General features: G+C 40.1%; 1 protein-coding gene across 3 annotated transcripts in view; it reads left to right on the forward strand.

The window, feature by feature from the left end:
- Nucleotides 1–12,500, forward strand: part of LOC106873219 (uncharacterized) — a 153,583-nt gene that overhangs the window by 300 nt on the left and 140,783 nt on the right. For all 3 annotated transcript variants that reach the window (XR_016240896.1, XR_016240897.1, XM_089348311.1), the window contains exon 1: nucleotides 1–2,728. This exon is cut by the window's left edge and continues 300 nt beyond it. The gene's annotated coding sequence lies outside the window, so the exon portion shown is untranslated. The remainder of the gene's footprint in view (nucleotides 2,729–12,500) is intronic.

Below are 12,500 nucleotides of genomic sequence, written 5' to 3' on the forward strand. Positions count from 1 at the left end.
CCTACAGCAATTCTACACCACCACCGCCACCGCCTTTGTTCCTACTAAACGTACTACAAATGTCCGTTAGTACTTTTAAACTGTTCACTCGAGTGAACTTCATCCTTTTTGTCAATAATGCAAAGTAGTCAGCCCTGACTTGTAAAAATTAGTTAATTAATGTCACTAATTAAAATTCTTATAATTAGAGAGAGCCTTTCTGTAACAGTTCATAACTGCAGAGGCCCTTTTGTGACATGTCGTAACTACAGGGTCCCATTTGTTAAGTGTCGTGACTACAGGGTCCTTCCTGTGAGGTGTAACTACAGTCCGTTTTGTGACATGTCATAACTATAGACTGCTTTCTGTGACATATCGTAGCCGCAAAGTTCCTTCCTGTGAGGTGTCGTAACTACAGTCCCGCTGTGAGTGCAGTGAGCCAGCATGCGGATTTCGACGTGATAACACGCCCGCCAGAAATAGCAGCCTCTACATCAAATCATATTCGGTAACAGAGTTTCTGTAATACAAACAGATGGGATGGTCACGGCCATAACGCCTCTGCTCATAGGTCTGGTTGATTAGGACAGACCTGCAGTTAAACAACAACAAACAGAAAGGATACGTTAGATAATATTACGCCCAAATACTTTATACCTCAAAAAAGAAACCCCACCGCCACCATCAAGACCCCTCCCCACCCCACCCAACAATACCGGTGCCAATACCACCGCCACCAACACCATCACCATCACATCCATCACCACTACCAGTAAAACAACCTGTTAGAAATAACAGCAAGAAATAGCAAAACCGAATCATCGCAAAAACTGACAAAAATGATATTCGATAATGTAAGCCTAGATATATTTCGTCTGAGATGGTCACAACTGGATTGTGGAACTGGCTGATCAAAACTAACTGCAGACTACACAACAACAGAAAAGGATAAGAAGTTTTAGCAACAAAAAGGCTTTTCGAAAAGCTGGTAATGAAAGCCTACAGCACTAACAATTTCAACAGCAACGATATTAACACCACCACCACCACCACCACCACCAACAACAACAACAATACAACAGCAGACGATAATTACAAGATGATAACAGTCGTAAAATTCGCAACAAACTGACGAGAAAGGACCAGAACCGTTACAATAGAATACAACCATGACCATCAGTAACGACAAATATCGAAATAATGAGTAGCTTCTACGTGGTCTCGCAACATGCTAGAAACGGCAGCTAGCTCACTCTTTCCCTCCCTCTCTCCCCCTCTTCTTCACTCACTCACTCTCTCTCCCTCTTTCTCACTTTAATCATGTCGTTAAAAAAAACAAATTTATCAATGCAGTCTTTGGATATAAGATGTGGTGGTCACAGCTGGAAAGTCTTTGATAATAAATAGGTCTGCTGAGTTGGGACTGTCCTGAGATTATACAACTACAATAGAAAATCGAAGAACTGCAATATTTGTTCAAGGATATAATAATATAGTGTATAACAGGCACAGATCTACATATACTGCTTTCGAATTCTGCCACAAAGCAAGCAATTTTAGGGGAAGGGTAAGTCGATTAAATCGACCCCAGGGCTCAACTGATACTTATTTTATCGGCCCACGAAAGGATGAAAGGCAAAGTCGACCTCGGCGGAATTTGAACTCAGGACAGATCTACATATATAAAAGGCGGAATATGACCGATTAACTACGTTCTTCATTATATCACTGGTATTAAATTATCGTATCGACCCTAGAAAAATGAAAGGCAAATTCGACCTGGATGGGATTTGAAGTCAGGACGGAGAGAGAGACTGTTGCAGTTTCTGACAGTAGCAGCAGCAGCAGCACAACTTGTAAGCAGCAGACGACATGAGACAGCTTAGATATAACAACAACAACGATAACAAACAACAACATCTGTAGTAATGTAGTCGTATCAATAATTCAAAGAGCAGACGACATGGTAGAAGAATTGAAAGAAGAAAAGACAGACATTAAATAAGTCGATAATAATAATAATTAGGCAAGATATAGATGAAATAATTTCATTAAAAGATGACAACGAATCAGTGATAAGAACAATAACGAGTGACAGCAACAATAACAACAAGCATTTCAAAGTAATAATTTACAATAACTTGGAGATAAAAATCGAACAGCAGACGACAGCGTGCAAGTTGTAACAACAACTAAAGCAACTATGAACTCCACGCGATACTATAGTATTATTGCTCGTCCAGTTTCGGGCCTCACTCGTTGTCATCCGTCCTGCCGGTTTTAGCTCGCAGGACTCTCTCTCTCTCTACACATATATATTTATATATGAAAGCACCGTCACTATCGGGATGATCCAGATAATTCTCGCCACCACCTCCACCACGATGGAGTCGAGGACGGCGGAGAAGAAGAGAAAGAAATAGAAGAAATAAAAGAACAACAATAACTACTATTACTACTAATATGACTACTACTCCTACTACTACTTAGTACTACTACTGCTGCTGTGAGTGAAAGAAAGCCAGCGCCCTGCCAATGTTCTGCCGACACCACGGCCGCCATCATAGCTCCTCGCTGCTGCTAGTGTTGTCGAGTTGTTGTGTGTGATATACAATGTGTAGCTTCGGAGTTGTTTGGTTCTAGGCATCGGATTTACTTAACTATTGGAATTACACTTGAAGAAGAAGAAGAAGTAGAAGAAAAAAAATAAAATACCATGGCTGCTTCGCGACTTGTTGAAGAGAAGGATGTAAGTAGCCACGTCTAGTATAATATATATACACACTTACCTATATATATATACAGTTGTATACATTCGATTTCAAATATATGTATGTGTGTTACATATAGTAGCATTATGTATTTACTATATCGCAGCCGACACATATCTTTCGGCCGTTATTTGTCCAGTTTTAATTCTTCCGTCCTTCTATCCGCCCCCCAAAAAAGAAACTGACCACTTCCTTGTCTTTTTCCCGCAAAAACCAAGTCTATATTTATTCGAACCCTTGTGCATATTTTCAGTTGTATTAATGTTTACAACTACGTGCATCCTTCGCTCTTTTCTATACACAAATTTACGCAGGCATATATATACATACATATATATATATATATATATATATATATATATATACACACTGCTACTACTATATCGGTCCGTGTCTATAATTTCGACTCTTATCTCGTCTTTCCTTCTCAACCTACCCGTCTATCTATCCCTATGTCTGCCTAGCTGTCATACATAATAATACCTTTAATGGGACTGTTTACTCTCAGTGTGTGTGTGTGTGTGTACACAAAACTATATACCTTGTCTGTACAGGTCTCTGTGAAAAGACCCACCCTATACGGTATGATGTGGGTCGATCTATATCGGTGTCACGGAAAGTCTGTTTTTATATAAACATTGTCTTGTCCAGGAAATAAATACCGCCTTATTTCGTAACCGGCCTTGCTCTCACAAACATACATACATACACGTGTGTGCATGTGCGAGCGCATACACACACACACGTATGCTCGTCGGACATAAACATATATACAAATTTTCTACGAACACGTTTGATGTGAAACGTGTGTGTGTGTGTATATATATATATATATACAACTGCGTGTGTCCTGCAGTTTATCGGTCAGTTCTTTGGCATAGAAGTAAAAAAATTAAAATAATAATAATAATAATAATTAATTCGTTTTATTGGCCACAAGGGCTAATATAAATCAAAAACATGTAAGGACAAAGACAGGACGAAGGTTACATAGGGTTTTGTCCGAAAAGTAGAAAAAAAAAGAGGGGGAATAATAATAACCTTTACCTGTGTGAGTGTGTGTGTGTTATAACTTTAAACATTTAAATTACAAACTGTCCTGATCACGGCAGGCGGCGACTAACTTAATTTACTACTAGTACTGCTACTACATTATTTAAAAATTCAGTGTGAGAGCTAAGAAATGTGTTTGGGATATGCCAAGTGGAAATGGACCGCAGCATATGACTGGTATTTATCTACCCAGGAAGAGCAACAGCACGAACGGAAATATTAGCAACATGTGCTGCATGAAACACCACACATGGTTACAGGCGTGGATAGGCAGTTAAGTTCGTTCCACAACCATGAGCTCTCAGGTTCGATCCCTCAGCTTGAAATCGTGGACGAGTGTCTTATTATTTTTGTGTTGGCCCTTTGAATTACAGGTACCTCAAAGGGCCAACATTCCCACCTCTCTCTCTCACACACACACAGCATGTATATATATATATATATATATATATATATATATATATATATATATGCACACACACTTACGTATACTTCCTTATTTAGGTGTGACATCAGAACCTACATTTTTCTTCGAGCGAGAGTACTTGTGTGTGTGTGTGTGTATATATATATATATATATATACATATATATATATATGTGTGTGTATATATATGTATATATATATATATATATATACACACATTCTACATACTATAATGAATTTTATTTCTCCTGTTTGTATGACCAAATCTTTCTACCAATCCACACACACACACACGTCCTAATAAAACTGTCGTGGCAGCTGTTGCAATGAACGGGACACTGACAGACTTCCAACTTCAGCACATTGACACCAACTTCTGTAGTTGTAGAAGAAGCATTGCAGTCGTTCTGGTCGTAGTGGTGGTGGGCACAGAGTGGGACAGTTGTTGTAGCGATCGTATATAGTGTATAGGGCAGTGATATCGTAGTAGTAGTAGTAGTAGTAGTAGTAATAGTGCAGTCGTTCTGGTTATAGTGGTGGGTACGAGTTGACCACTAGTAGCGCTAAGGTCATGGTGGTAGTAGTGGTGGTGGTGATGTTGTGTAGTGACTGAGACACACACATGACTGATAGAAGGCCAGCCTTGTTCTGAGGTGTGTTGTTGCTCAATTTTACTACTTCTGAATGTTTTACTGGGGCTGTGTCTGTCTACCTTATTTAAAATACCCATCTGATAGCTGTCTCACCCCAGGACACCTTTGCTCTGTGTGTATGTGTATAATTTTACTACTATACGCATATGACACTTCATAGCCCTGCAGGATACCTTGGCTTAAATGTGTGTGTGTGTGTGTGTGTGTGACTACCCCATAAATCCCTATATAACACCGCAGGATACTTTTACTCCTAGACTCTGTGTGTGTGTGTGTGTGTGTGCCTTGCATACCTCTACCCGTTTCATATCTATGTTATCCCAAGACACCTTCGCTGTTTGTGTGTGTGTGTGTGTGTAACTTTCTTCTTCATGTTCTTACCTACCCGATATCTGTACCACCCTAGGATACCTTTATTCTATTTGTGTGTACATTACCTTGCACTACCCGTTTAATATTTGTACAATCCCCAGGGTACCTTCATTCTGTATATATTTAACATCAAGTAGTTCCCACCCATCCGATAGCCGTGGTTCTGTGAACCCACACTAGAGTACCCGTAGGATACCTACAATAGTACCCCAAGTTATCCTTGCTCCCTCTATATGTGCCCAGTACCTATAATACTCCTTTAATATCTTTCTGTTTGTGTGTGTGTGTGTGTGTGTGTGTGTGTGTGTGTGTGACTTACACAAAATCTTTCCACCCCAGCATACTCGTCCTGTGTGGGTGTGCTAATGTAAAGTAGCCATTTGATATATGACCATCGCGGGACAGCCGCATTCTGTGTGTGTGTGTGTGTCAAAAAAAAAGAGAGAGGGGGGGTTCTTTGTAAATTGAGACATTTCTTGATCTAGTCTATTTCAGGACTATGTTTGTGTGTCTATGTCGGGGATCCTACCAGTTAGTCGGTCTTAATCTCCCTGTCAGTCTATCTCGAGACTTTACCAACCTGTCTATCTGTCTGCTTTTATGGTTGGTTATATTAGGACCCTACGTCTCTGTCTTTCGTCTTTCTCTCCTCCTCTCCTTGTATCCCGTTGGGATATACACAGCTGGGCTGGTTTAATTTAGTATTGGGCTTATACCATATGTTATAAAAAGAACCAAAATTTATAAAATATGGTCCCTAAATAAATGAAAATATCCCATTCATAGCTAGTTTATCTAATTATAATTTCTTTTACGAACCCAACTGTATAATAGCTAAAGGACCAACATATACTGGGGCAGCCGAAATAAATGCTTGTGACCCCATCGTTATTATCGCCCCCAAAGTTTTATATTTATCTGGTGGTGGCCGACGAACGTTAACGCTGGATGAGGTCGGACGAGAACACGGGGAATTATGACGAAAATTTTAATTGGTGGACCATTCGTTTTAAACGAAACTTGGAAGACGAAATACTTCGAAACAACTTCACGCCGATTCACTAATGTTAGAACATCGTTGTTACTAAAATATTCTTCCTTGGCATATATATATATATACATATATATATATATATATATATATATATATATATATATATATATATATAATTTAAATATTTGAGGTGTGACATTGAAAAAACTAACTTTGAAAGCCGGTGGGGAGAATGCTTTTCAGGTACTTCTTCCAGTTTTTTATTTTCTGAGCTCGATTTACATCGAGGTCAACTTTGTCCTGCCGTCCTCCTTGAGTCGATAAAATAAAGTACCTGTCGAGTACCGAGATGGATGTCATCGATTAGCCCATGTCCCTCAAAATTTGCTGATCTTGTTCCTATTACTGCAAACTAGTTTTCTGGTTTTACTGATTAGTATAAAAAGTTTTACAAACAGTTCACAGTTGTCTATTGAAAAAATTTATCCCTGGTTAAATAGCGATTGGGGCACTTTTGAAGTGTCTCTAACAGAATAAATAATAATCTGATTTTATTTATGAAATGTTTGTATATATATATTTCATTAAACCCAATTCTAGTTAAAGCTATAGTGAGTTTAATCTAGGAGAAATGGAATGGCAAGTTTTGTAATGAAGCAAGTGTAACCATTTCCTGCTGCCAATGAAGTTCATAAATCATTGTTAATTGTTGTAATTAAATGTGTGTTGGATGTTGGGTGTGACGTTTATAAAACTTGGAAGTTTCGACGGGTCCATAAGAATAACGATATTCACCAGTTGGAGGGATTGTTATTCAAACGTCCACCCAGGGGTGGACTGAGAGTATTAAGGGCCCTCGGGCATAACTGTTTACCGGGCCCCTTTGAATGTGTGTTTTAAGTAGAGTTAACATGAAGAGTACGGGCCCCTCAGAGCTCAAGGTCCTCGGGCAGTGCCCGATTGACCAACGGCTCAGTCCGCCCCTGCGTCCAGCCCTCGTTATTCTTAACAGTGTGGCAGTTATTCTGACCTAAGGACATAAAAGTTCGTCTATGGAATACTCCACCACCTACACGATAATTTAATCATCAAGGAATACCTTCTCTCTCCCACCTCTCCCTCTTATTTCAATTGCACTTCATGTTAGCTCTGATGAAGCTATAAGGTGATACACAAACACTTAAAGCAGAAATAACTGTAAGTTTATGAAGTTCATAGCATAATCTTTTATTCCATTGTCATTCTAATTTCTTACACACATACCCATAGTCCTCTTGATCAAACTACTGGAAGACTTATTTTATTCTTGGTTAGTATATACCGAGAAGACTTATTGTCGAATGCTATCTCAGGATTTAGACCATCTCCCCTCTCTCTCTCTCTCTCTTGCACATGCACGGCTCGGCTCGGCTCGGCTTCTCTCTCTCTCTCTCTCACACAAAACACTGGCTGTTTTGAGACTTTGGTTGTGTGTGTGTGTGTGTGTGTGGTTGCTTTAGTTATCTACTGTGTACATGTGTGTGTGTGTATGTATGTTCGTCTATCATAACACCGGTGTGCGTGTGTGTACAAATATGTGTGTTGGGGGGGGGGGGGTCGGATAGGGCTGTGTTGCGCCTAAATGTTACTGTAGTGTGTGTGTGTGCGCGCACGAATGTGTCCATGTATGTATATACATGTATGTACGCATGTGTATGTACCTATACATGTGTTTGCCTGTCACATACATACGCGATACCTCTAGATTGCTTGCTCGCTCACGCACGCACACACGCATGTGTATATATGTGTGTGTGTGTGTGTGCATTTGTGTATGTATACATGCATGTGTATGTGTATGTATGTATGTACGTATGTTGTGTGTGTATATCTCTCTGTCGGGATTGTCTATAAAATCTAATTATTCCTCACATCCGTCTATCTGCCTATCTCTCTCTTCTATCGTTTATCTACCCGACAACCGGTTATCTTGTCTGTCTGTTTGTCTACCTAGCTACCTCGCTTCTCTCTCGGCTACTTCAGGATTTATTGGGTCCTAAGCTGTCTGATTCTTTCTCGAACTCTTTCTTTCTTTCTTTCTTTCATTCCTTATCACTCTCTCTTTCTTTCGCTCTCGCTCTTTCGTCTTACACGGTTTTCACTCCTCCTCTCTCTCTGTTCACTGTTCCTTCTACCTATCTATCTATCTATCTATCTACCTATCTATCTACCTACCTACCTATCTATCTATCTACCTATCTATCTACCTATCTATCTATCTATCTATCTATCTATCTATCTATCTATCTATCTATCCACCCACCCCACCCTCAATACCCATCTAACACTATATTTTATAAGCAAAATCTGCTCAATGCCACTCTGACAACATCACGATTTCTTCCCAACCTACCTCGGTCTTCGCGTATTCTTTCTCCTGGCCGGACCCTCACTGCTGCAGTCTGTCTCCCTTCTTCTCTTCTTCCTTCTGCACCAGTGCTGTGTGTGTGTGTATATATATGTGTGTGTGTGTTAGTGTTAGTCTTCTTGTTAACTTTAATATATTTCAGAACTTTGTCACAATTATAGCAATACTTTCTCTTTAAGTTCATATACATATATCAATAATATAACACACATACACATAACATATCCCTTTCTCTTATAAAGTGTTCCCCCTCTTTGGCAACGCCTAGAACAAGAAATACGAATCCTGCGCACACACACACACACACACACACACACACATGCACTCTCTCTCTTTCTCACATACTTTCTCTCTACTCCCTCCCATACATACTCTCGCATACCCACTCACGTAAAGACAGACACTCATGTGTACCCATATACTTTCTCTCTCTCTCTCTCACACACACACAGTCTCTCACACATTTACTATCACAAATACACATACACACACCCCTACACCCAAATGCACACACATTTATACGCATTCGCTCTCTCTCTCTCTCTCTCTCCCTCAACACACACACACACACACACACACACACACATACACACACACACACATTCATGCAGAATTATTCCGTCTAAGCCTTATCGTTTTCATGTATATCCGACCTTTTTTCAGTCACACCCGGGGGTTGGTTCAGGGGTTCATCCCACCTGGACCTGGGAATTTTCTTGGCATCTCTGAACAGGGACTGGAAAAATAACTTCGTACCCCTATAAAAAAATTCCTCTGATAAATCTCTCTGCGATTTATAAATGGTAACCTGCACCACCCGTCCACCCAAATCCCGTCCCCTTCGGCAATTGTGATTTATTTTTTTTTTATTTTTCATATTCCTTATGTTCCGGGTACTCCTCCTCCTCCTTACGATGTTCTACCCGATCCTTTAAATTGCTCTTTTTGTCGTTGAGCCCTTGTGGCTAATAAAGAAATGATTATTCCGTCACATTTCGTTCTGGTTTCAAATCTTACTGAGGTCATCTCTACTTTTCATTCCTCCGCAATCGATAAATTTAACGTACCAGTCAAGTAATCAACTTAACTTCTTCCCCATGTTCCAAAACCGGGAACTGTTATTATCATTATTATTATTATTGAGTCGGCAGAATTGTTACGACGTCGGACAAAATGCTTTGAGGTATTTCGTTCTTTATGTTCTAAGTTGAAATTCTGTTGAGATCGATTTTGCCTTTCATCCTATCGGATGTAATCGATTCGTCCCTTGCCCCCAAAATTTCAGGCCTTGTGCCCATATTTGTAGAAAGGAACATCATCGTTATTAGATGCTGTCAGACGTTCGCCGTTCTCTTACTGTCTGCCGGACAATGCAGTTAGCAGAAGATCCATGTTAACAATATATGGGGATCCAATGGTGGATGAGAGCGAGGACGTCTTCATGGCGGTGGTGTTATTCTGAGAAGAGACATAGACGAACTGGCTGGTCTGTTTCGAAACCCTTTCAGGCCAGGGACTACTAACGATAACTCTCAGAAACGACGGTACTGGTTTGAGACAAACTGTTTAGACCCGAAAGTGTCGTCAGGCAGGACAATTCGATTTGTGCGCGGAGACGGAATCGTTTTGCAAATAGCCGTGCGGTGCTGGCTTGTTCAAGTTGTGTCGAACAGCTGCTGTCGCATGTGGGACGGACCCGATCGATATAAAAGACTTCTTTAAAGCATCGAATGGTTATAAGTATCAAAGGAGTTAATAATTAAAATATGGTTGGGAAACACTGGTCTATACTGAACCCCAGTTCTTACAATTACGAAACCTTGTCTTCATAGAAAAAAAAATCATTTAAATAATTCTAATTAATTAACGGAGAACGTTTTAGTTTCACCATTTGACGTTCTGAGTTCAAATGCCACCAAGGTCAATTAAAACTTTTCGCATTCCACGGATCGATAAAAATATATATCACCAATCACTGAATATTGCTGTCTCAAGTCTTTGGACTCATAAGGGCCACTTACCCGCTTTCCGTGGCACATAATAAATAACCGAGGTCACAAGATTCCACTGAACGGGGTTACTCATTACAGCTGAATGGAGTGGGGTTACATAAAATTATTTTTGCTGAAGAATAAAAAGCACCGCCTGGTCTGGGAATCGAAACCACACGACCTTGTGAGCGTCAGTGCAACGTCCTAACCACCAGGCCACCCGTCTACAGACTGAATAAAATATAATACAATAGTGAAACCAACGTTAAAACCCCACCATTGTCTCTCATCTGGTGTTGAGTTTAATAAAAACTTCGATATTTTGCTGTTTTGTAATCCTCTTTCCTCAGACTGGATTCACTGTAAACTTTACGATTTTGTAAGCCTTGCTCCGTATAAATAGTCTCTCCTCGCTTTGCAAACCCTTATGTCACTGGTGCTGTCCATGTCCGGTAATGGATGACACTTATAGGAAATTGAGGTGGTGTAGAGGGCGCTGCATTAACAGGCTCGTTACAGCATCGGGCAATAAATAAAGGATTGCTGTGTAGTACCTAGCTGTGCTGTTGACTGTATTTTACGCTGTGTGTGTGTGTGTGTGTGTGTGTGTGTGTGTGTGTGTGTGTGCATGGTCCTGCTGCTATACGCTCACACACATATATACACTGCTACATCATAACATGTCGCTGCTGCATTCATTGTTCACAGGAGTCTAAAAAAATAGTTTTCGACTTCGTCACGTCCTGCTGACAACATCGCAAATAGAGGTATAAACACACACACACATTAACGTATGCACCCATACATACACATGCATATGTGCTTACAAGCATGCATATATTCACATTCATGTAGATGCACAACAGTGCATTTATACACGCATGCACACGTGTATCTTGTTACTTCTGCCTTATTTATATATATGTATATATATATATATATATATGCATGTATATATATATATATATTATATACGTGCAAGTATTGGTACATATAGAGATAGGTATATTTATACGCGCATACGCAGTCTCTCTCTCTCTCTCTCTCTCACACACATACACACACGTACGCGCACACACACACACACACACACACTCATGGCGGTATCACGCAGTGACTTAGACTTCACTAAAAATACTTGTTTAATGACGTCATATATATCAGTAAATTATGTGTGTGTGTGTGTGTATAAACTACTACTACTACTACTACTACTACTACTACTACTACTACACACACACACTAAGAACGAGCAGTGGTATATGTGTTTATGCATGCGGCTTGGGACTTAAAGCACCTGGGACGAGATTTGAACTTGTTCAACTGTTGATTCCTCGCTCAACACACACGCACACACACACACACACACACATTACATTACATTACATAGAATGAATGTCATGTCCGATACGAAGAAAAACCAGAAGGCACACACATCACGTGATGCAGCAGTCTTTACTGTTTTACCAAACCTAGCCAAGCCCATACCGGAGCATTTCCTTTCTAGAAACAACAACAACTGACTGAAATTTTTTTGGTTGATTTCTATTTCAAAGAAAGTCAGCAAAAAAGTTTTTGATTTATTGATTTCGTTTTTCTTTTTTTTTACTTTAGCGTGTATAAGTGTGTGTGTGAGTGTGTGTGTGTGTGTGTGTGTGTGTGTGTGTGTGTGTGTGTGTGTTTGTGTTTGCCCCACACCACGCCCCACCGATTGACAACCAGTGTTTGTTTGTTAACGTCCCCGTCACTTAGCGGTTCGGCGATAAGAGAACCGATAGAACAAGAACCAGACTTAAAGCAAAAAAAAACTACTGCGGTCGATTTGTTCAAGGCGGTGCCCCAGCATGGCCGCAG

Source organism: Octopus bimaculoides, chromosome 1 (genome assembly GCF_046866305.1).
Source record: "Octopus bimaculoides isolate indiv1 chromosome 1, ASM4686630v1, whole genome shotgun sequence".
In the NCBI taxonomy this organism is placed as follows: Eukaryota; Metazoa; Mollusca; class Cephalopoda; order Octopoda; family Octopodidae; genus Octopus; species Octopus bimaculoides.